The sequence below is a fragment of the Acomys russatus genome, chromosome 13 (assembly GCF_903995435.1).
Source record: "Acomys russatus chromosome 13, mAcoRus1.1, whole genome shotgun sequence".
In the NCBI taxonomy this organism is placed as follows: Eukaryota; Metazoa; Chordata; class Mammalia; order Rodentia; family Muridae; genus Acomys; species Acomys russatus.
Window position 1 is genome coordinate 49,115,654 of NC_067149.1, and position 23,429 is coordinate 49,139,082.

The window sequence follows — 23,429 nt, forward strand, 5'->3', positions numbered from 1 at the left end:
GTTGCTCCTGAAGCCTGAAGCTGAGCTCTCTCCCCCCTGCGTGAGTATCGGTCAGCTTTTGCTCAAGAAAGGCCAAGCCCAGAGGCTCTGAGCAGGAGGAGCCCCTGGTACTGCATAAGGCAGTGATCATTCAGCCACTAGGGCTCTTGAACGTATGTATACTGCGTTTAATGCTAAGGACATCTATAAGGGAGCTCTACATTATAAGATCCCGAAGAACACCTCAGAAAACTTCAGCCAATAAACTCAAGACAAACCAGGAAGTAAAGCAGTCAGTAAGCTGCAAAGCTTGTATGTGACCCAGGCCCTCTGTGTCATTACTGCTCTTATCTTACTCCAGGAGTGGATTTTCCCTTTCAGATGCTCATGAGGAGCTTTTCAGAGTGAAGCTGCCAGTGGGAGCCAAAGGAAATGGTTCATACAAATGGAATCTTATACATCTCAAGAGTCTCCCAAATAAGAAAAAGATATAATGTTTTAAAATTTGAAATACAAGGTTCTCAAATTGTTTGAAAAATTCTCAGAAGCACAACTAAAACCATAAACTATTTCCTGGAGTCTTACCCAAGTTAATGATAGTGAAACTCGTCTTTATATTGAATTAAGACAGGATTTATTAGGAATGGTTACGCAGTCACTGTAATAGCTTAAAAATTATTATTGACACTGGCTAATATCATGTTTTAAAATGTATGGTACATATGTACATTTAAAAAACAGAAATCTTTAGTCCAAATACTGCTGGGAACTTACCAGTCTTGAACAAACACATAAATTAAACCAGAATTTAATTTTATTTAAATTACAAGATTTTTTTATGGTGCACATGAAGAAAGTGCTTTAGAAAGCGTACTCCTAAAAGGTTTTTCTTCTGAATTTTTACTTTCTCCTAATCTATTAAATAAAAGATTTCTTGAGCAATTGTTGTAGCTGACAAATATTTTAAATGTGTTTAGTTTTAAGACTCATGTACTGCCTGAAGGGTCTGACAAGAAACAGGAAGAGCGTTCCCTTGCTCCCACCACTCTGCCCTACCCCCACTCTGGGTGCCAGTACTTTCAACGATTGCAGTTGCTTCTTGAACATAAAGTGATTTGCTGTGATAACATTATCTTCTTTTCATGTCTTCCAAGAAAGAGGACCTCTTGTCTCCTGTTTCTTACAGATATACAACCTGCCAGAAATGCAGCACAAGGACTCTATACCAAGTTCCTACCAGCTGCCCAAAGACCAAGTCCGTTGTATCTGGCCTGGAGATACAGCCCCTGTGGGCATCGGATACTCAGCAAGAAAAGAAAATGAGAAGGACGTCTATGAATACCTGGACGTAAGCCATATTGTCCTCTAACATGCTGCTCTGTGAATTATTTAGGTTTAATGAAACACTATATAAACTGCATCTTGGAAAGTGCCCAGCCTAGGCTAAATTTTTTTCTCTTTCTGTTGAAGAAACTGGCCCAGAATGGGTACGTGACATTATTATTGTTGTTGTTGTTGTTATTATTATTATTATTATTATTATTATTATTATTATTATTATTATTATTATTATTATATTGTTGTTGCTGTTGCTATTGTTTTCTTGAGACAGGCTCTCACTATGTAGCTTGGCTGTCCTAGAACTCAGTAGGTAGACCAGGTCGGCCTCAAACTCACAGAGATCTGCCTGCCTCTGCTCTGCCTTTGTCTAGCAAATGCTGGAATTAAAGGCATGCACCACCTTTTAAAAATAGTGTAATTTTATCAGAAAGAAGGTCCAAGCATATGCCTCACTATGAACTCTATGCTGCTCACTACATTCTCTGGAGAGTATAAAAAACACAATTGAAACAGGAATCCTCATTGAACATGTGAAACTATCCCTGATTTAGTTACTGTAATTTTTATACACACAGAGATTTTTTTCAGATTTTTGAGATATTTTGGTTGACTAATAATCTCTCTTCCAGGACATGGGTTTAATGGCATTAACCAACTTGAATATCAAACATCCCAAACTATATATACCAATAGCAGGTAAAGTAGCAAACCATTGTTTATTTTCAGAACAAAAATAAATGTGAGTTATTTATCAAAGGTGACAATAAAATTATACAGCATGTATAGCATCCAAATAAGAGAGAAAGAACCCAAACTTACCAGAGCAAAATGTGCTCAAATGCATGCTGGTACCACAGGGAGGATGAAGGCTGAAGGCTCTTCCTTCTTTGCCTTAAAATAAGGCAAAATGCAACAGTTACTCTAATAGAGAATCACTGTGTGAAGTTTGAAGAACTTTTTGTAGATGTTTCATGAGAAGAGAAGAGAATTCCCTAAGGAATAGAGATGAAGCAGTAATGGGAAAACCAGGGCTTGCAAATAGAAGTAAGAACAGTGAAAGTTATATCAAAAAACTAGTCCATGGGATACGTACCATGAAAAACTTTACTTACCAAGAAAGTGGGTCAGAGGAAAGGACAGCCTATTGAGACTATAGCCAAGAGTAACATGGAAGAATAAGGAAATAGTAGGACCCACAGGGTCCTGGAAACCTACAAGAAGAACTTTATGACAGGGAGATCTGGGTCCTGGGGTCCTCCTCAAACTAAGGCACCAGCCAAGGAGAATATAGGCATTAAACTTCGAACCCCTACCAAGACCTAGCCGACAATCATGATATTCTCCACCGTTGAGTGGAGAGTGAGATCTGACTCTCACATGAACTCTGGTGCCCCTTTTCTGACCAAGTCCCCTGGATGGGGAGGCCTAGCGGCACTCAGAGGAAGGATAGCAAGTTACCAAGAAGAGACTCGATATTCTAAGAGCATATATAGGGGGAGGAGGTCTCCCTCAATCACAGACATAGGGGAGGGGAGAAGGGGGGAAGTGGGAGGGAGGGAAGAATGGGAGGAAACAGGGGAAGGGCTAACAATCGAGATGTAATATGAATAAAATAATAAAATGAAAAAAAAAAGAACAGTCAAAGAAAAGGCATTGAGTCAAAGGGCACATACTCACCCTTCATGCTCAACTAGCACTGGCCATTCAAAATCTTGACTCTAGTGTGAGTCATTTTCAGAGTGCTGCACACTAACTCCCAAACTGAGTGGTTTAATGCATAGTTTCCAATGTTATTGTAACAGTATTTAATAGTCAAGGAGAAACCAAACATAAAGCTACCTTCACACTGCAGGTTGTAGCTCATTGTATTCAAGTACTATGTTCATGTCTTCCATTGACACAGCACCTCAAATGGTGAATGAGGGTGTAGCTAGGGTTTCTCAAAGACCTGGAGCTGAACGCTTTATAGCAAAAACATCTCCATCACATGAGAAGGCGCAGCTTGAAGATTCAGTTGCTGAGACCATTCGAAAATATTTTCCTGAAACCTGGATCTGGGATTTAGTCACAGTAAAGTAAGTAATTTCCAGTTGTATGATTTGGGCTGGGATTGAAATTTTTCTTTGTCTTCTAGTGTTTCTCTAATTAAAATGTATCATAAACAAAGGAAATGACTAATTTAAGAAAAACATAGCATATCAACCCATCAATTATAAAATGTATGTATTTCCATCACTCCCGGAAAAAAATGTACATAAAAATTATAATGTACCTTTTAGATGCTTACAACCATTCAGGAACACCGTAAGTGAGGCAGTCCTACATGGAGGAGGCCACTAAACAGTTACATAGTGTAGGCCATGCAGATTGAAACTTGTTGTATAGTATTTCAGAGATGGGAGTTCAGAGACAGCTTCAAATTTATGTTCCAATTTCCACTAGGACTTTGAAGGGCCATGAGGCTATGAACTGAGTTGGAAAATAGGACAACAGAAAGACCTTTTATTTCTCCGTTTGGAGTACTGTTTACACTGTTCACTTCCTATCACTCCTCTGAAGGACTCAATGGGGCTGTGTTCCATGATGGTTAATGGTCACCATCTCAGCAATAACCAGCAGATGTGCTCACTTCCTGTGCTTCACCTTCTCCCTCCCCAGCTCCTCAGGAGTAGCTGACATGGAAGTGACGGTCCCTGACACCATCACTGAGTGGAAGGCCGGAGCCCTCTGCCTGTCCAATGACACTGGACTTGGCCTCTCCCCTGTGGTATCTCTCCAAGCCTTCCAGCCCTTCTTCGTGGAGCTCACGATGCCCTACTCTGTGATCCGTGGAGAAGCCTTCACGCTCAAGGCCACTGTGCAGAACTACCTTCCTTCGTGCATCCGGGTGAGCACCTTTCTGAGTTAAGCTTGTCTAGAGGGGACGAGGACAATTAGTGTGTGCAAATTATAACTGAGAATTAAATGAAAGGAAGGAAAAGACTGTATTAAATCCCTCCACACTGGTTCCAAATGCTTAATTCCTAGACTCTAGCTAAACATATACAGCACAGAGTTTAACAGTATGGACTCTACATAAGATGTATTAGGTGACTTTTTTGCCAATATTTAAGCAGTACATGCTGTACTGACAGAGGCAAGATGTTCCATGAGGCCTCTGTAGACAACTGAAAGCTACAGTCCATGTAGATGTATGAGGCTCTAGTCAGGAGAAAATGGCGTACTGTTTACAGTGGGTTTTACTTGTTAGAAGCAAGTATATACGTTAGTAGTTAAAAATCTAGTATGGTAAATATATTGCTGCTATCAAAATAAAACAGAGATAGAGAAATATATAATTATCTCCCTACAATAATGCATTGTGATAGGTAAATAAACTTGTGGACATGTTTGTGCATATGAAATCCATGACATTTAAGGCACGTGTTTGTTTAAAGCACCACTCCTGATGTCTTTTTAACACAAATGTCCTTCACATTCTTTCACCCATCTCCTCCTACACATAAGTACTGTCCTTATATGGTAACATTTCTGCTATCTTCCCCTCTGCGGCACCACAGGTGAGAGTGGAGCTGGAAGCCTCTCCTGATTTCACAGCTGTCCCAGTGACAAAAGACCAAGATTCTTACTGCCTCTGTGCCAATGGGAGGCACACCGAATCCTGGTTGGTAACTCCCAAATCTTTAGGTGAGTGAAAAATTTTGTAAGAGGGCTTTGTCCAAAAATGATGAGTATAGGAAGGTTTCTTAAATTGCTTTCTTCCTATTGGGTTTCTGAGAGAAAGCTTTCAGTCAGGTTACCTTTCTCTTACACAGAGCCTTGGCTGCCCTGACCTCTCCCTGTAGAGCAGGCTGGCCTCTAACTCACAGAGATGACCCTGCTTCTACCTCCCACTGCTGAGATTAAAGAAGTGCACCACCACACCTGGCTCAGCTTACCTCTTTATTAAATACTGGGAAAGTCCTTGCACTGCTCACCGACTGACGATACCTTGCAGATCTTTGGGCTTTGGTGGATGGCAAGTTTGTGGCACATCTGAGCTCAGCTCCATGGACCATGTGTTTCAGGGAATGTGAATTTCTCTGTGACTGCAGACGCACAACAGTCCCCAGAGGCCTGTGGCTCTGATGTGCCCACAGTGCCTGAAACGGGGAAAAGGGACACGGTTGTCAAAGTCCTGATAGTTGAGGTGAGTAGACCCCCTTGACTGGCAGTGTGCTGAGTCCAGATAGTGGAGCAGTGTTGACCATACATAGATGAAAAGTAAAAGATAACACATGACCCTGAGATATGTCATAGCAAGTAGTAAACCCATGCTTTTAAATCGGTGTATGTTCTGGTTTCTTTTCCCTTCCTATTCTCTTAACTGAAGCTTGGGGGATGGTCTGTACCGGTTTATCTTCTTGGAGCTATACCTCTTCCTTCTGATCCTATCACATGCCCTCCTTTTTATTATCTTTCCTTATAACCTTTTTTTGACCTGGCATGCCCAAAATTTCATGCTTATGCCAATCTTGATATGGTGGAAAGTTAAGTCATCTGAATCCAGTCCATGGCTTCACAAGTAAAGAAATTGCCACTCAAAAAAAAAAGTCTCCAGCAAGTATCCAGCATTTTTGTATTTGCATACTAAGTAATTCCTCTTGTCTGAACATTCTGTCTTTTTGTCCAAGCCTGAAGGAATTAAGAAGGAGCACACCTTCAGTTCATTCTTCTGTGCATCAGGTGAGGACAGATCTCTTGCAATATTCCTGTAAGAAAACCAGGATGCTGAATACTTTCTAACTGCTTAAAAATGAATAAACAGCAAGACCAAGAGCCTCATAAAGGTCACTGACCTGAGGCATCTGTCAAGGGTATAGTCATAGTTTCATGGGAACTCAGAGCTCATCAAAGCCCTTTTCTTTGCAACACAGAGATGTTTTTACCTAACCCATCTCAGTGCTTAGAAAGTTATGGGTAGGGAATAGCAAAAAAGAGGTCACAATTGAAATTTTCTAAATAAGAAAGGAAGGAAGGAAGGAAGGAAAGGAAGAAACAGAAAAAAGAAAATTGGGAGGATATAGACAATATCTTCAAAATGAATATATATATACACTCAGATCATAATAATTGAATACAAAAACTTGTACGAATGAATAAATCCCACCCATAAGCCAAGCGACATCATGATGTGTATTCAGCATAGCATTTCCTTTTAGTGGTTGTTTTTATGACTTGCTCTTTTATCTCTGCCCCTTGCTGGAAGCTGACTATTGCAATGGAAACACAGTAGCATATCACACAGGGGAAGCTCACTGCCCCTTCTGAGGGACAAGCATAAAGACAGAGCCTGTACACTCAAAGTGATGACTGCATTGCTGGCACCTGTATTAGTGAGTTGATGTAGTGCTTGCTCAAAACATATTTGTCATAAAAAATTTTAATTTGGAATAATAGTTTTAATTTAATATAAAATCCATGTTACATGAAAGTTAACAAAAGAGATAAAATGAAGCAAATTTCTTTGTGAAAGTTATAAACTAATATCACAGTTACTAACAGAATGGGTAGAAGAAACCCATCATATAAAGCAAAATCCTTTAAATGCTTTTTCTTTTTTTCCCCTTTTTATTAATTCATTCATATTACATCTCAAGGGTTATCCCATCCCTTGTATCCTCCCATTCCTCCCTCCATCCCGCTCTCACCCTACTCCCATCCCCTATGACTGTGACTGAGGGATACTTCCTCCCCTTGTATATGCACATAGGGTATCAAGTCTCTTCTTATTAGCCTGCTATCCTTCCTCTGAGTGCCACCAGGCTTCCCCATCAAGGGGACATAGTCAAATATGAGGCACCAGAGTTCATGTGAAGGCCAGTCCCCTTTCTCTACTCATCTATGGAGAATGTCCTGTCCATTGGCTAGATCTGGGTCGGGGTTTGATGTTTACTGCATTATTGTCCTTGGCTGGTCCCATAGTTTGAGCAGGACCAGTGGACCCAGATCTGTGCATCATAATGTTCTACTTGTAGGTTTCTAGGACCCTCTAGATCCTTCTATTTCCCCATTCTTCCATGCTTCTCTCACCTAAAGTCCCAATAGAATGTCCTCCCTTCTGTCCCACTCTCCTGATAAGTGAAGACTTTCATGGGACATGCCCCTTGGGCTAGTGTCCAGATATAACTGAGTATATATCATTTGAGTCTGTCCGTTTCTGGATTAACTCACTCATTATGCTTATTTCTAGTTAAATGAATTTGTCCACTAATTTCAGGAATTCCTTTTTGTAAATAGCTGAGTGGTATGCCATAGTGTAAATGTATCACAGTTTCTTTATCCATTCTTTAAATGTTTTTCACGAAAGAAAGAGCATGAAGAGGGTCACTGGGGATTAATTTTTTTTAAGCCATGGATAGGATAACAAAGGCCCTATTCTTCCCATTGGCCAATTCCTGCTCTCCTGACATTTAGTTGTTAGAGTCATCCATCCATGCCCCCCACCACCACCATAGGAAAGCCATTCATGACAGCAACACAGGAGGGATCAGTGAAACCTCCAAAGGCAACCCAGGAGGAACAAAAGCTGACTTCGAATTCATCTCCCATACTAGATGTTGATTCACACATGGTCTTATCCATCGCTGTGATGAAACATCATGACCAAATGAAACATGGAGAGGAAGGTTTATTTCAGTTACGCAGTCTCAGTCCATCATGAAGGGAACACACGACAGGAATCTGAAGGCAGGAATGGAAGCAGAAGCTGTGGAGGAATGCCGCTTATTAAATTTCTCTCCCTCAATTGCTCAAGTTGCTTTCTTATACACCACAGCACCACCAGCTCAGATGGAGCATCACTCACCCTGGGCTAGGCTCTGCTACGTCAATTATTAAAACAGAAAATGCCCCAAGATGTGCCTACAGGCCAATATTATGGAGTGATCTTCTCAACTGGAGGTCCCTAATCCCAGAAAACACTAATATCAAACTAACACACACACACACACACAACTTACCTCAACAAAAATTTAATCAATAAACACATCTTCATGTGTTTAATAGAATAGCTAAATAAGGCATCAACAGAAGCAGAGGATCACAGATCACAGAGACTCAGACATTCATTTTGGGCAGATGATTTGCTGTAATACAACAGCTGATAGAAGGGGAGGCAGTGGAGCTTGGCAAGCCAGAAGTACTAGGAAATATGGATTTGTAATGTTTATATCAAGACAAATTTTCTAAGGAGGCAAAAAATCAAAGTTTAAGGCACAGTTCTAAAGCAACTGGCCTTAGGGGACTCTAGAAATGCAGAGAACAGACATGATCCTCTACCCATTTGTTTTGCTTATTAAGATGCTGTGCTATCAGAAAACTTGTCCCTGGTGCTCCCACCGACAGTAGTGACCGATTCAGCCAGAGCTCATTTCTCTGTGTTGGGTGAGTCAATCCATCTTGGAGGATTTGGGACAATAGTCACTACCAGTTCTCCTCCCCCACCGTGATTCCATATGTAGCTCCTGAACTACTACACTGGAATTCTTCAACATCCCTCTTTTGTCTCTATCCCAGCACACCTCACCCTAAAAATTCCTTCACCTCATTGAGAAGCGATCCTACTGCAGGTGTCATTTCTGTTCCTGAAGATAATGGCTGTTCTGATGTCACACCTCTCACTTCCAGGTGATATCTTAGGTTCAGCCATAAAAAACATACAAAACCTTCTCCACATGCCCTATGGCTCTGGGGAGCAGAACATGGTCCTCTTTGCTCCTAATATCTACGTACTGAAATACCTGAATGAAACCCAACAGCTGACCCAGAAGATCAAATCCAAGGCCGTTGACTACCTCATTGCTGGTCAGTAAGGCTCGGAACCCCTGTTTTGTTCTTCTAAATGTTTTCTCCGGAAGTGGGTCTTAGCATTGGAGGGGGAAAGCTGTGCAGGGTTCTCTGTCAGTCCTAAAAGCTGAGGTCCATGAGAGTCTCTCTGGCTTCAGACTTGTAACCTGCCATTCTCTGATGCACCAGTAGCCTTAAAACACATGCAGAGCCTTCCATTCCAGGTTATCAGACAGAGCTGAACTACAAACACAAGGATGGCTCTTACAGCATCTACGGGGATGAAGATGGGCAACGTGAAGGAAACACTTGGTAAGAAGAGTCCACTGTGTGCCAGGCCTTGTTGAGCCCTTGTTCCTCATGGCAACTATACATGCAACTTATTTAATGGAAGTATAACCAATGCCAGGGCCTCAGAGGCACATATTGGAGGCAGCACAGGTTATGCATTGCAGAACTAAGACTGTCTCAAGCCTCATCTGCTTTGACTCTGTACCACATGTTTTACTGAACTCAACAAGCTGACCTTTACATTTCTCACCAAGATCTCTCATCATTAAATGCCTGCCTCCACATTGCTGAGCATCCAAAGATGCTCATACTGAGACTGGAAAGGCTATTGCCACTCTTCATCTGGCCTTGCATTACATAAGAATCATTATTGAGATAAAACACAAATATAAACAACCAACAGGTGACAAAAGAAATAGAGGGTGGTAGAAACAGGAAGTAAGCCAAAAAGAGGGACATAATTTTTGAGGCAGATAATACACAACTAGGGATTTAGGAGAGGAGATTTTTTTCTTAACTACAAAAGAAAATCATCAGATGTGGGGAGGGGAATCCTTTCAGACGAGGGTGCAGCTGTGCTGCGTAAAAAAAAAAAAAAAAGAGGAAACAAGATAGAAGAAATGAGAAAGAAATCAGGAAGCACCTAAAACCTCACTGTAGTGTGTCCACATCCAAGAGAACCAAGGACTGGAGGCTGCCTTTGGTGTAGGCAGAGACCTTGTCCAGCTGCATGTACTCAGAGACCCTAAGACTGATTGCTTAGAGGTGTGGGCCCCTAGAAACCCATGTATGCTGGTTCTGCCCCCACAACACAAGCTCCCTCTTCCCCACTCTCCCTCCCATGTCAGGCTCACAGCCTTTGTGCTCAAGTCTTTTGCCCAAGCTCGAGAGTTCATCTTTATTGATGAGAAGCACATCACTGATGCCTTCAAGTGGCTCTCCCAGCAGCAGCAGGACCACGGCTGCTTCAGGAGCTCTGGATGGCTGTTCAACAAGGTCATAAAGGTGATCTTTTCTGAACTACTTATAAGTATGGTGAACTCAAACCCTTCAAAGTCAGGTCACACTATTTACCACGGGGAGGAATGAGCATCTAGGTTAGCAATGTGGTCTTTTAATAAGGAGGATATGAATGAGAACTTCTGTTGAATACAGGGGACTGGCCATGAATGGGGGAAACATCTTTGATGGGTTGCTTGCTATATAGTTTGCCTATTTCCCACCTTTTTATTTGCAGGGAGGAGTAGAAGAAGGACTGACCCTCTCTGCTTATATAACCATTGCCCTCCTGGAGAGTTCCCTCCCAGACTCAGTGAGTGCCACATTGCTTCTCCACCTTCCCAAACTGGTGCAAAGCCTATGGCTTTCTACCCTCCCTAAAGCCAAGTGGCAGTTTTGTTTTGTTTAAAAATACAAGTAAACAAACACACAAACAAAAAAATCCTTTATTTTTGTCAGATTCCGTTCATGAGCATCCAGTTATTCAATGAAATACTAGACATGGTCCAAAAATCAACTTGAAAACACAGGCTTTAATAGTGTCCCTATTACTCTGAATTTTCAATCTAATGCAATATATATATATATATATATATATATATATATATATATATATATGAATGGCTCCCAAAGATAGACTATAGATAGATAATCAATAACAAGTGGAAGATAGGAAATAATGAAGGGTGGAAGAGAGAGAGGATAAGAGGGGAGAGGGAAGCAGAAAAATTGATTTGAAAAGTTAAAATTCCTATAACCTCCATGTTTGCTCCATTACCTCCTAGGACCCTTTTTCACATAGTTCAGGTTTCATTGTTCTGCCAACAGCATCCTGTTGTCTCCAAAGCCCTGACCTGCCTAGAGTCATCCTGGAAGACAATAGAGCAAAGGGAAAACCACAACTCTGTGTACACTAAGGCACTGCTGGCCTATGCTTTTACTCTGGCAGGGAACCAGGATAAGAGAAAGAAAATCCTGAAGTCACTTGATAATGATGCTATAGAAGAAGGTAATAATGTGTCATCATCATGTTTCTCTCTGATTGGTACAGAGTCAGACAACGGGAGTGTGGAAAGAACATTACATTTTAGCTTCTTCTCTGTGGCATACTGCTGTTTCTCCTTGGACGGACCCAGGAGGCAGAGGCAGACAGTCCTCTGTGAGTTTGAGGCCAGCCTGGCCTATAAAGCAAATCCAGGACAGCCAAGGCTACACAGAGAAACTCTCTCTCTTAAAAAAACAAAAAAGAAAGAAAGAAAGAAAGAAAGAAAGAAGGAAGGAAGGAAGGAAGGAAGAAAGAAAGAAAGAAAGAAAGAAAGAAAGAAAGAAAGAAAGAAGTTAGTCATTTAGCCTGATGCAGTGGCTCATATCTATAATCCCAGCACTTGAGAGGCAAAGGCTGCTGGTTCACTGTGAGTTTGAGTCCAGCCTGGTTTGCAAATCCAAGCCCAAGACACCCAAGGCTACACAGAGAAACTATGTCTCAAAAACAAAACAAAAACACAATTAGTCTTTCGTCTCTACAAAAGCCTTCTCTTCAGTATTTACTAGTAGTTTGACCAAAATCAACAAATGTAAAATCATAGTAGAATGTACACAATTCCTACCAAGGTAAATACAGTTAAAACTTAACCCTTTCTCTCTGATGCATATATACATATCAGGAGCAGCAAAAAGTATGAAGAACACAAAAAAGAAACTGTGCTTCAAGGCTTTGCTATTCGAGTTGCAACTTTGAAACCAATGGGAAACTTTACTAAGTCATTGGCCTGAACACTGAACAAGCCATGTTTTGCCATTGAGGACTTACTTTCATCAATATCTTAGAAATTTCTGTCCACAGTCTTTCTCAGGCAAAACCCATCACACCAATTGCAGACTTTTGCTGAGAATCGATAACTCTGGGATACTGTGATTGAAAAATTTTACAAGTTACTACAACCATTTGGATTTCTTTATTCCTAAGTGTAGACATGTGTGTGTGTTGACTACTCACACTTTTTTTGACTACTCACACTTTTAATTATTTCTTTATTTTTACCCTAAGGCAACTCCACTCATTGGGAGAATCTTAAGGAACCCAGGAGATCAGAGGATTCTCTGTATGAGCTCCGGGCTCCCTCTCCTGTAGTGGAGATGAATGCCTATATTCTCCTGGCTCTCATAGCTGCCCAGCCAGCCCCGAGCCCCAAGGACATGGCTTTGGCAATGCGCCTTGTGAAGTGGCTCACAAAGCAGCAGAATCCCTATGGAGGCTTCTCCTCCACACAGGTGAGTGATTTTCCTTCAGAATCCCCGTGCAGTTAGGGGATTTGAACAAGAGATGCAGGAATGATGAAAGGGGGAAAAGGGGGAAAGAATCAAGGAAATGTTGCACTTGAGTATTTTGAGTCTGTAGGAAGTAAGGGATAATACATTCTATATTAAGTTATCCTGGTTTCTATACCCAGCCACAGGAGTTCTCTTCTTGCCATGATTAATGAAATGGGCCTATGTTACTGAGAACTTCTAACCCAGATCCAATCATTGCCTTAAAACAATGGCAAAAATTCTAGAGTGTCCAGGATCTTAGATGTAATTCCCTCACTCTAGAATAGCACGTGGAGTACCTGAAAGATGCTCTTTGGACCAAACTGGCATCTTATTGTCCTGCTGCCTTAGATGCTGCTATTTCGCTTCTCCTGACAGACTCTCCTAATGGTGTATATGGATAGATGACCTTCAGTTTTCTCTGAGCTGCCAGCTGCTCCTGCTGCCCCACTTTACCTCTTGATGCTAGAAATAATCAGGACTGTGAGCCATTCGCTTTAGGCCTGGAGAAATGTTTCAGTGGTTAAGAGCACTGGCTGCTCTTCCAGAGGTCCTTAGTTCAATTCCCAGAAACCACATGGTGACTCACAACCATCTATAATGTGATTTGATGCCCTCTTCTAGTGCCCAAGTATACATGCAGGTTGAGTACTATATATGTAAAAATAAATCTTTTTTAAAAATTGCTTCATCATCTAGTCAGCATAATTCTCATGAGGTGATATCTGCCCCCACCGGTGCCCCAAAAAACATCAACTATAATATCAATAATTTATGCTTTCGGTATTCTGGGCTTATATGGCACAGTTAATCTTCAGAGAAATAGAGTGAAATGGTAGGTTTCTCTAAAGAGAAATAAAATGACAAAGAAAAAAACCTTCCATGACACTAGGAACCCAGCTATTGCACTTCAACTCTTTCATGCTTTCCTTTAAATGACAGTCTGCATTGTGATAATAAACCTTCATTGTGCATTTATTTCTGCTCTCTCATTGGTCTCTGTAGACAGGATAGTTTCTGGACCTATCTTGGGATAAGGAAGGATCCTCTGTGAGATGCCCTCTGGGGCATGGTAGACATTCCCACAGAGTAGGCCACCAAAAACCAAGGCAAAGAAGGACAACTCTCGATGACAGATTTTCGATCTGATAACACTGAGGCATGCCCTGAACTTAGTCATGGTTTAGGTTTCTCTTGACTCCTCACCAAGTGAAGGAGAAGGTTTGGTGATGAGAACAGGCACGGGATTTTGTGAGAAGATGGGGGACAGCACCATGGGAATCACACCCAAAGGAAAAAAAGTCCATAAATGCTGGGGAAATAAAGTCTAAAAAAGTATTTTCTGCTGGCTGGGGGGATTTGCAAGTGCTAGAGCACTCTGTGTAAAGAGGAAAATGAGGGGGAATGTTTTGATTCTCAAATGTACGCTAAACTAACTTCATGACCCTTTGTCACAGCTAAAATGAGCTTTGGGAAGAAGCTCAAGCCCTTGGGACCTTATGCTCTCCTGAATGTTTTCTTTACCCTCTCAGGACACTGTGGTGGCTCTCCATGCTTTGTCCAAGTATGGAGCACTTACTTTTTCCAGAAGTCAGAAAACGTCTTCAGTGACCATCCAATCATCAGGAACATTTTCCCACAATTTTCAAGTGGAGGACAGTAATCGCCTGTTACTGCAGCAGGTCCCATTAACAGACATTCCTGGGGACTATAAAATTAACATGACAGGAGAAGGATGTGTGTATGCTCAGGTGAGACCCTGGGGAAGGGGTGGGTATGCAGCTGCAAGAATCTTTCCCCAGGATGGAAAGGTCCCCCTTTACCTACTTGCACACATAATGCTCAGAATTGGGGAAATGCATCCGAAGTCGCAGTGAAATGTAGGTAAAGTATTTCTGTTCACGACTCACCAGACAACACTGAGATACAATGTGCACCTGGAGAAGCAGCAGTCTGCGTTTGCTCTGCATGTACAGACAGTACCTCTAACTTGTGATAACCCCCAAGGCCAAAACAGCTTCCAGATCCTGCTAGAGATCAGGTATGAGTGTCTGTCTGGCTCTGGTCGACTACAGCGCCATCTTCCTAGAACACTTCACAGGGTGGGGTCAGAGGTGTCTGAAGAGATTCTGCTTTCTCTTTGAAATAAAAGATGCTTGACTCCAGCAGAGTGAACAATGATGAACTGTAGAATTCTAATTTCTGATTAGTCGGCTGCCAGGGTTCCTTTCTTTGGCACTATCATAGTAAAAAAAAAAACAAAAAACAAAAACAAAAACAAAAAAAAAAAACTTATTCTTTTCCATGAGGCGTTAACATAGCCTATAATTCCTCACCAACAAAGAAATCCTTTCTGGTCTTTTAAAAATTACTTTTTTTTCCAGACAGGGTTTCTCTGTGCCATAACCCTGGCTGACCTGGACACAGTTTGTAGACTAGGCTAGCCTCGAATTCAGAGATCCATCTGCCTCTGCCTCCCAAGTGCTGGGATTAAAGTCATGTGCCACCATTGCCTGGCTAAAAATTCCAGTGTTTCTAAAAAGATTCCTTTTTAAAAAACATATTCAGTTCTTCTTACAGTCATCAAAAAGCTTCTCATAAAATATAGCTAGAAACAGGATCTAACTCTAAAAAACGAAAGGATGTTGGATGGAAAGAAGACATCACAGTGTGACCTGTCCTCTTATTTACCTCAGTGTGCTGTGTGTGCATGGGGGTTGAGGGTGCACATGTGCCTGTGTGTGTGTGACAGAGGACAGTGTTACCATCAGTCCTCAGGTTCCATACATACTTGGTTTTGAGATTAGGTCTCTTACTGGCCTGGAGCTCGGTAAGCAGATGGTGCTGGCTGGGCAGCAAGCCCTGCAGATCCACCTGTTTTTAATGCACTGTCCAGGTGACACTGTTGCCCAGGCACTTTTCAATACTATTTATACTGATGGGAAGGGCCATCTATTTTAAGATATGAAAATGTCCCACTGGCTCTATCAGGAACTGCTGCTGGACCTCAATGAAGGCAAACTCAAACTATTAATATTTCTCTTGCTATGCACTTCTTTGGTCTGTAGTTACATAGGGAGCCACCCAGCCTCCAACACGGTGATTGCTGATGTGAAAATGGTGTCTGGTTTCATTCCGTTGAAACCAACAGTAAAGAAGGTAAGTAGACCTGTTTGGATTTTCTGTGTCCTCAAGACAGGAGCTTACAGACACCATCGTAATAATGACAACCTGTGTCAAAGTGATGCTGGCACTAACATAGGTATTGGTTGTGATTGCAGCCAGCACAGGAAATGTAAGAAAGGAGCCTGAGCGCACCAGTTTTTAAAGTGTCACAATGAACCTGGTCAATAATGATTAAGGGGACAAATTAAATGTCAAATCTTGGAGATGTGGTTTTAGATGTTTTAAGGACGGTAGAAATTAACAACAAACTAGGATGAATAACAGGGTACAGGGAGTGATGCATACACAGAGAATATGAGGTAAGTACCATCGAATGCAGGGCTATTTTGACCTTCAAATAAAATCTAAAAATACCTATTACTAAGTCAGATCACACTCAGTCTGGCCTTCAGTAGAGTGGCATTCACAGTTTTCTAAGCATATTTTTTTCTTATTGGAAAAGGTTTTTTCCCTAATTCATTCAAATTTATTTGGTGACATCTCCTTCTCATCACCTTCAACCCCACAGTTCTTTTGCCTCTTTCACCCCTGAGGCCTTTGCTTTTTCAGTAACAGATGTTTTCTCTCATTTTCAGCTTGAGAGATCAGAGCACGTTAGCAGAACAGAAGTGAGCAACAACAATGTCTTGTTATACGTGGATCAGGTACGATTCCTTCCTGCCTTCCTAGACATGCCTAGGTGGCCAGTCGTTCTTGGTGAGTCTATGTGGGAAGCACACAGCAGGAGCAAAGCGATTCTAAAGGAAGTCTTTGGAGAGGAGCCTTCTTCTGTTCACACTGGATGTCATTTTTCTTTGGCTCAGCATTTAAGAGCACTCACTGCTCTTGCAGAAGACCAGAGTTCAGTTCTCAGAACCTATGCCAACTCACAGAGCCTGTAACCCTAGATCCAGGGGGTCAGATGCCCTCTTCTGGCCTCCTCCAGTATAGACTCCCAGGAGCCTCTGCTTCAGTTCCTCAGGTCCCTACTCTAAAGCCATATCACCATCCACATATGTGGGCACTTATGGACACAGTGACTCTGAGGTTACACGCTATCATCCAACGCATAACTGTCTTTCAAATACCAAGGGCTGAGTCACGCTGAAGACAACTAGTGGCCACCTCTCTGAGTTTGGATTATTGTTCTCTTTCCCAGGTGACCAATCAGACACTGGCCTTCTCCTTCACCGTTCAACAAGACATCCCAGTAAGGAACCTGCAGCCTGCCATTGTGAAAGTCTATGACTACTATGAGACAGGTGAGCAAGTGATAATGAAGGGCCCTAAAGCATGTGAAATTTTTGACAGTCTCTCTCTCTCTCTCTCTCTCTCTCTCTCTCTCTATATATATATATATATATATATATATATATATATATATATATATATATATATATCAGAAGTATAGAAAGAGATCAGATAGGCTGCAACTCTACAAGGATAGCTGCTAGTCCTCTACGCAAACGCTGTAGGATGAGCAGACTCTGATTTTCCCCACAGGGTAAAATATTCTGGTGTTATTACACTTTTTTTTATTTATTCAATGGGAGGTAGGCATGCCAGGGTGCCTGTGGAGGTCAGAGGGCAATTTGGGGAAATGGGTTCTCTCCTTCTGCCATGTGGATCCTGTAGAGCAAACTTGCTATGTTCATCAGGAATGGCGCAAGCACCTTTCTCAACTGAGCCATCCCGCTGGCCCAGTATAAAAGTGTCAACTCATAGTTTCAAGAGAGGAAAAATCTTTTCACTTGGTTTGTCTGATCTCTGCAGAGAGATGTCTTTTCAGCTGTCATCCATGTCCTGAATGAGAAAAATGGTCATTCATAATGCATCAACTGTCCTCCACAAAATCTTCTCCCATCAAAACTTTCATTCTCAAGTTTTTCTCTCTTGTTTTCCAGATGAAGTGGCATTTGCTGAATACAGTGCCCCCTGCAGCACAGGTGAGACCTGAATACTCTTTACCGCAAGGCTGTCTCTGACCTCCTTCACTTTAAAACTACTCAGAACTTTTGTAATGTGAACTCAGACCCTTCTCACTGTGTGAAAACACAGAGCTATACAACTTTTCATCAACATACTTACCCCCTGCTGCCTTCCTTACCAAAATATATTGTAGATTACAATAGAAACTCTGATGGATCCCATTCTTCCCCACACCAGTTAGCTTTCCACAGAAAACCCTGCTGTCCACACCCAGTTACATCCTATTCCTCCTGTGTGTTGTTTTCTTCTCTCTGAATACACAGAGAAAGAAAATGCTTGAACCTCGTGTCTGTGGAGAAGGTATTGATGGAATCCCCAAACCCAGGAACCTTCAAGATAATCATTTTTCTTCATCTCTGCAATACAAATACTAAACAAACTTGGTGAATAAATATATAGTTCAAGAGAATCTCTACCTATGATTCTTTCATCACTTGATCCAAATTTACTCTGTGTTCATTCAGTACCATGCACTATAACCCACATTTGCAATGAACAGAAATGACATTCAAACAGAAGAATACTGTAATAATGTGAACACTTTACAACTGCTTTAATAATGCAAACCTCAGACCATGAAGGTCAACAAAGAGGCAACCTTACCTCCATAAGGAAGACCATGATGTGTGTCTGAGTTAAACAGGCTACAATGTAAGCAAGAAATGGTGATTCTGGCCTGCAGTCAGTTCATTCCTGAAGGATAAGGCAAGAGCATTGCAAATTCGAGAGCAACCTGGGCTACTCAGTAAGTTCTGGGTTAGCCTGGCCATCATAACAAGACCCATTCTCTGAAAATCAAAAGATAAGAATGGTCGATTCATGGTAAAATGCTTGACCACTTTCAAATCTGTGAATTCGATTTCTAACACAGGGGCAGGGATGGGGAAGGGAGAGATAATGCTTCCAGGTAGAAACACATCATACACAGGAACGGAGAGAGACATTTAGTGCCAGGAAAATAGCTATCCTGGCTGACTTGAAGTCATTGTGGTTTGAAGGCACCATGTCCCTGAGAGGCTTACGTGTTTGAGTAATTGGTTGTCCCAACCTGATGTTCTGCATGGCTGCAAAGTCCTTGGAATTTTGGTCCTCGCAGGCAGTGGAGTGAAGCTTGAGGATTCAAGCCCAGCCAAGTTCTTTCTGCTTCTTGAGCCATGGAGTATGAGGACCCCATTTCACACGTTTTTGCACCCCTGGACCTAAACATCCCTAGCCACTATGTTTTACCCACCACACCAGTGTTTCCCTGACACCAAAACCAAATAAGGACACACACACACACACACTTCACTAAAAAATTTTTTTGATGAATATACATGCAAAAGTTCTCAAAATTTTAAAATTTAATTTCACTTTAAAAAATCGTGCACTGAGGTCAAGCTGTCTCTTGCTCTTGAATACAAGGAAAGCTTGACAAATTAGTAAGTTCACTGAAGCACAACACTGTTGAGATATATTGAGTGAAGGTGTTTCTGTATATTCAATGACTAAACTGGTGGAGAGCTAAATACTAGCTGGATCTGGGTATTGTTATTTCTATGACTCAAGAGAGAAAGAGAGAGAGAGAAAGAGAGAGAGAGAGAGAGAGAGAGAGAGAGAGAGAGAGACAGAGAGAGAGAGACAGAGAGACAGAGAGACAGAGAGACAGAGAGAGAGACAGAGACAGGGACAGAGACAGAGACAGAAGACCAGGAGAAGAAAAGAGGCCTGGGAGATTTGCCAGCTGACAGGGAGGTGAATGGATGGAACAGAGTGAAGCAGAGAGAAAGGACTAGTCACATGTTGGGGCATAATGCCAGAATGAGATGGATTAAGCTACATAGCCACCTGGAGACTGGCCAGCTAAAAAGCCTAAGCCTTAAAATACTAAAAAGCCTCTACATCCGTATTTACTGCACTATAGGTCATAAAGTCCAACTATACATACTCATTTGAATACACGTAAAAAGCTTTTGATGAAATTAGGTGTTCCTCCATCATAAGAAGCCCTGAAGAAACTAAGAACAGAACATACTTCAGTGTAGTACAAACTATACACAATAAATTCATAAGTACTATTCTATTGAATAGAGAAAACCAAAACATTTTCCCTATCATCAAGAATGAGACAAACTATACATAGAACCTCTTTCTTGAAAAACAAAAGCAAAAAGAAAAAACAAAACAAAACAAAACAGAATGAGACAAAGATGTCCATTCTGGCCATTTTTATTGAATATAATACTTGAACTCCACTGGGAATAGTGGCACACACCTTTAATTCCAGCACTTAGGAGGTAGAGCCACATCGATCTCTGTACTTTTGTGGCCAGCTGGGTCTACATCATGAGCCTTTATCTCAAAAAGGAAAGAAAAGAGAAGAAATGAAAAGAGAGAAGGTACTTGAAATTTAAGTATGAGCAAATAAAAGAAATGCAAATGAAAAACAAAGAAGTCAAACGACCCTTTTTGCAGATGATAATGATCTTAAAAGACCCTAAAGGTTCCATCTGAAGACTCTTGAATCTCATAATGTCAAAAATGTAGTAGAATAAAAAAAATCAATGTACAAATATTACGCTCACAATTACCTTGAATAATAAAAACTCTATGTATGAACATAATCAAAAACATCAAGGGCCTCTGTGAAGAAAGTCATAAAGACTTAAAGGAAAAAGCTGAAGAAAACACTGGAAGATAAATGAGCTCCCACATCCACATCCACGTACAGCAAAATACTGTGAAAACGGCCATATTATTAAAAACGATTTTTAGATCTAATTTCTTCCACTGATCATCTTCACAGAAATGGGAAAAATAAAACATTATAAAGAAACACATATGCACACACAGGCAAAGAGAGGAAGGGTCGGGGGGACACTCAAGAGCAAGAGAAAAAGCCAAAGAAATCCTGAGGGGAAAGAGCAATGCTGGAGGTATCACAATAGATGACTTCAAAATACACTACTGAGCCATAGAAAGCCACACAACTTCAACCACCAGGTTCTCCAGAAAGGTGCCAAAAGCATACACTAAAAAAGAAAAAAAAAGAAAAAAAACTATTAACAAGTGGTGCTGAAAAAACAAGATAGCCACATATAGAAGACTAGAAATAGAACAATGTCCCTCACTCTATTAAAAAAAAATCAACTCATAACAGATCAAGGACCTTAATGTAAGACTTTAATTTTTAAACATCTAGGAGAAAACATTGCAAAATACATAACCATCTTAAGAGGACTCTAATGTCTCAGGAAATAATAGCAGAAATGGACAAACAGGATTCCATGAAAGAAAAAAGCTCCTGAACAGCAAAGGAAACAACTGCTAACTAGCAGGGGGAAGAAACAGACTAAGGAACGAGAGAAAATCTTTCCAGTTATTCACCTGATGGAGAAGTGACATTCAAGGGAAAAAAACAGACTGTGTATGTATATGTATGTATGTAATATATAGAGAAAATATGCAGACCTGAAATATATAAAACCTATGACTCTGTGGCAGGAACCCTTAGCCCCAGTTCTCAGGAGGCTGAGACAGGATAACACAACTTGGGGTTATCCTGGGCTACATAGCAAGTTCATGGTCTGCTTAAGCTACAATAGCATGCTGGTTTTTTCGTTTTTGTTTTTTTTTTAGAAATAAAAAAAAGAGCTAAAAAAAATACTGATGTACTAAGCAACTCATTAATAAACTCTCAAATTAACAGAACACATTTCAGATGATGTGAAAAAAATGTTCACCATCTTTATCCATAAAGGAAATAGAAAATAAAAAGTTAATATGAAATGTTAACTCTCTCAGGCTGAATTGCTATTGTGGAAAAAAAAAAGCAATAGATGTGGATGAAGATACAGTAAAAAAAAAAAAAAGTGATGCTCTGCACTATTGGTGAGAATGTAACTAGTCTGGTCGCTACAACAATCGATATGGGAAACAGATTATGGTACCACCTGGACACATCACTTGTCATAGGATTTCTGTTACTGTGATGAAACACCATGAGCAGAAACAGGTTGGGGAGGAAAGTGTTTAATTGGCTTACACTTCTACATTGTTGTTCATCACCAAAGGAAGTCAGGACAGGAACACAAGCAGGGCAGGAACCTGGAGATAGGAACTCATACAGAGGCCATGGAGGTGAGCTGCTTACTGGCTGGTTCCACATGACTTGCCTCAGCCTGCTTCCTTATAGAACCCAGGACCACTAGCCAAGGCATGGCACCACTCACAATGGGCCTCATCCTTCTCCATCAATCACTAATTAAGAAAATGTCATACCACAGAAATTGGTAATAATGAAATTATTAGGATTATATAATGTGGTTTAAGGTAAGTTTTCTTCTTGCCAAAAAGGTGTTTAGTATTTTATAACCTTTCTTTGGTAGTAAAAATATTAGAAAAAAAAAAACAAGAACATTTTGAAAAAATACATCACAGGAATCTTGCTTAACTTGTAAAAATCCAAATGAATGAAAGATTTTTCTCCATACAAATAATTTACCAATGGCACTGTATCATGTAGATTTCTTCTGTTCAGGCTTTTTTTTTTTTTTTTTTTTTTTTTTTTTTTTTTGCAAGATGTTCATTTTTCATTCAATAAATAAATGTTAATCATGAGTGGTATTTCAGAAAAAAAGAGAAAATGTCCTACATCCAGTCTTATGGAGGCGTTTTCTCAATGAAAGTTCCCTCCTCTCAAATGACTCTAGCTTGTGCCAAGTTGACATAAAACTAGCCTGCCCATCATTTCTTTAACCCAAAGGAATCAAAGTGAATTTGCTATGGAAGTCTATCATCATATAAGTAAAACCAGCCAGCCTTGCAAGGACTAACATCACATGTTTTCTCTTCTATGTGGGATTAAGGAGAATATGGAGCATTAAAGAAAAGGGAGAACCATTAGGGTGTAGAAAGAGAAAAAAGGGGAAAGAAAGTGGCTGTGAGACGAATAATAGAGGGTAAATATGACAAGAGATTATACCAGTGTAAACAATTCAATTGAACAGTTCTAAAACTGATAGTTCTTAATTTAAGACATCCTTTAGAATTACCCATGTCTGAAGTCTGCAATACAGCACTCTGTTAACCTGAATTAACCTTTATAACAAGCAGAGAGCTCATTAGGGCCAAGTGGCTCTAAATTGTTGCCATATCCAAGTGGTTATTTCAAAAAGGAGGAGTCACATGGCAGGCAGAAATAAAAATACATACATATATGTTCTAAATAAGCATTTGAACTTACATTTTAAACATTACATCAAATAAGCAAATTATAAATCTTTAAATAAGAGTTCACAGTATAACCTTAAGCTATATAGCCTGGAGATGCAGCTTTAATACCTTATTAAAGAAACATTGTTTTAAAGCTTATCTTTTATAAGTCTAGTTTTAAATCAGTACAATAATTACACAAAATCCTTAATTTAAAATTACCTTTAGAGACCTGTTGGCTCATTCCACTTGCTGCTTAGAATGGCTCCATCTCTAACTTAAAACTTTAAGTTAGCCATTTGTTACTGGTGTTAAAGAATTTTTTGTTAACCATC

General features: G+C 40.6%; 1 protein-coding gene and 1 long non-coding RNA gene across 2 annotated transcripts in view; both read left to right on the top strand.

The window, feature by feature from the left end:
- The window catches only part of LOC127197408 (uncharacterized), an 83,401-nt gene extending 74,680 nt beyond the window's left edge, over nucleotides 1-8,721 (top strand). The window contains exons 2-3 of the long non-coding RNA XR_007831669.1: nucleotides 5,994-6,045; nucleotides 8,662-8,721. This is a non-coding gene — a long non-coding RNA (uncharacterized LOC127197408). The remainder of the gene's footprint in view (nucleotides 1-5,993; nucleotides 6,046-8,661) is intronic.
- LOC127197402 (murinoglobulin-1-like) overlaps nucleotides 1-23,429 on the top strand; it is a 342,405-nt gene that overhangs the window by 184,649 nt on the left and 134,327 nt on the right. The window lies entirely within an intron of this gene.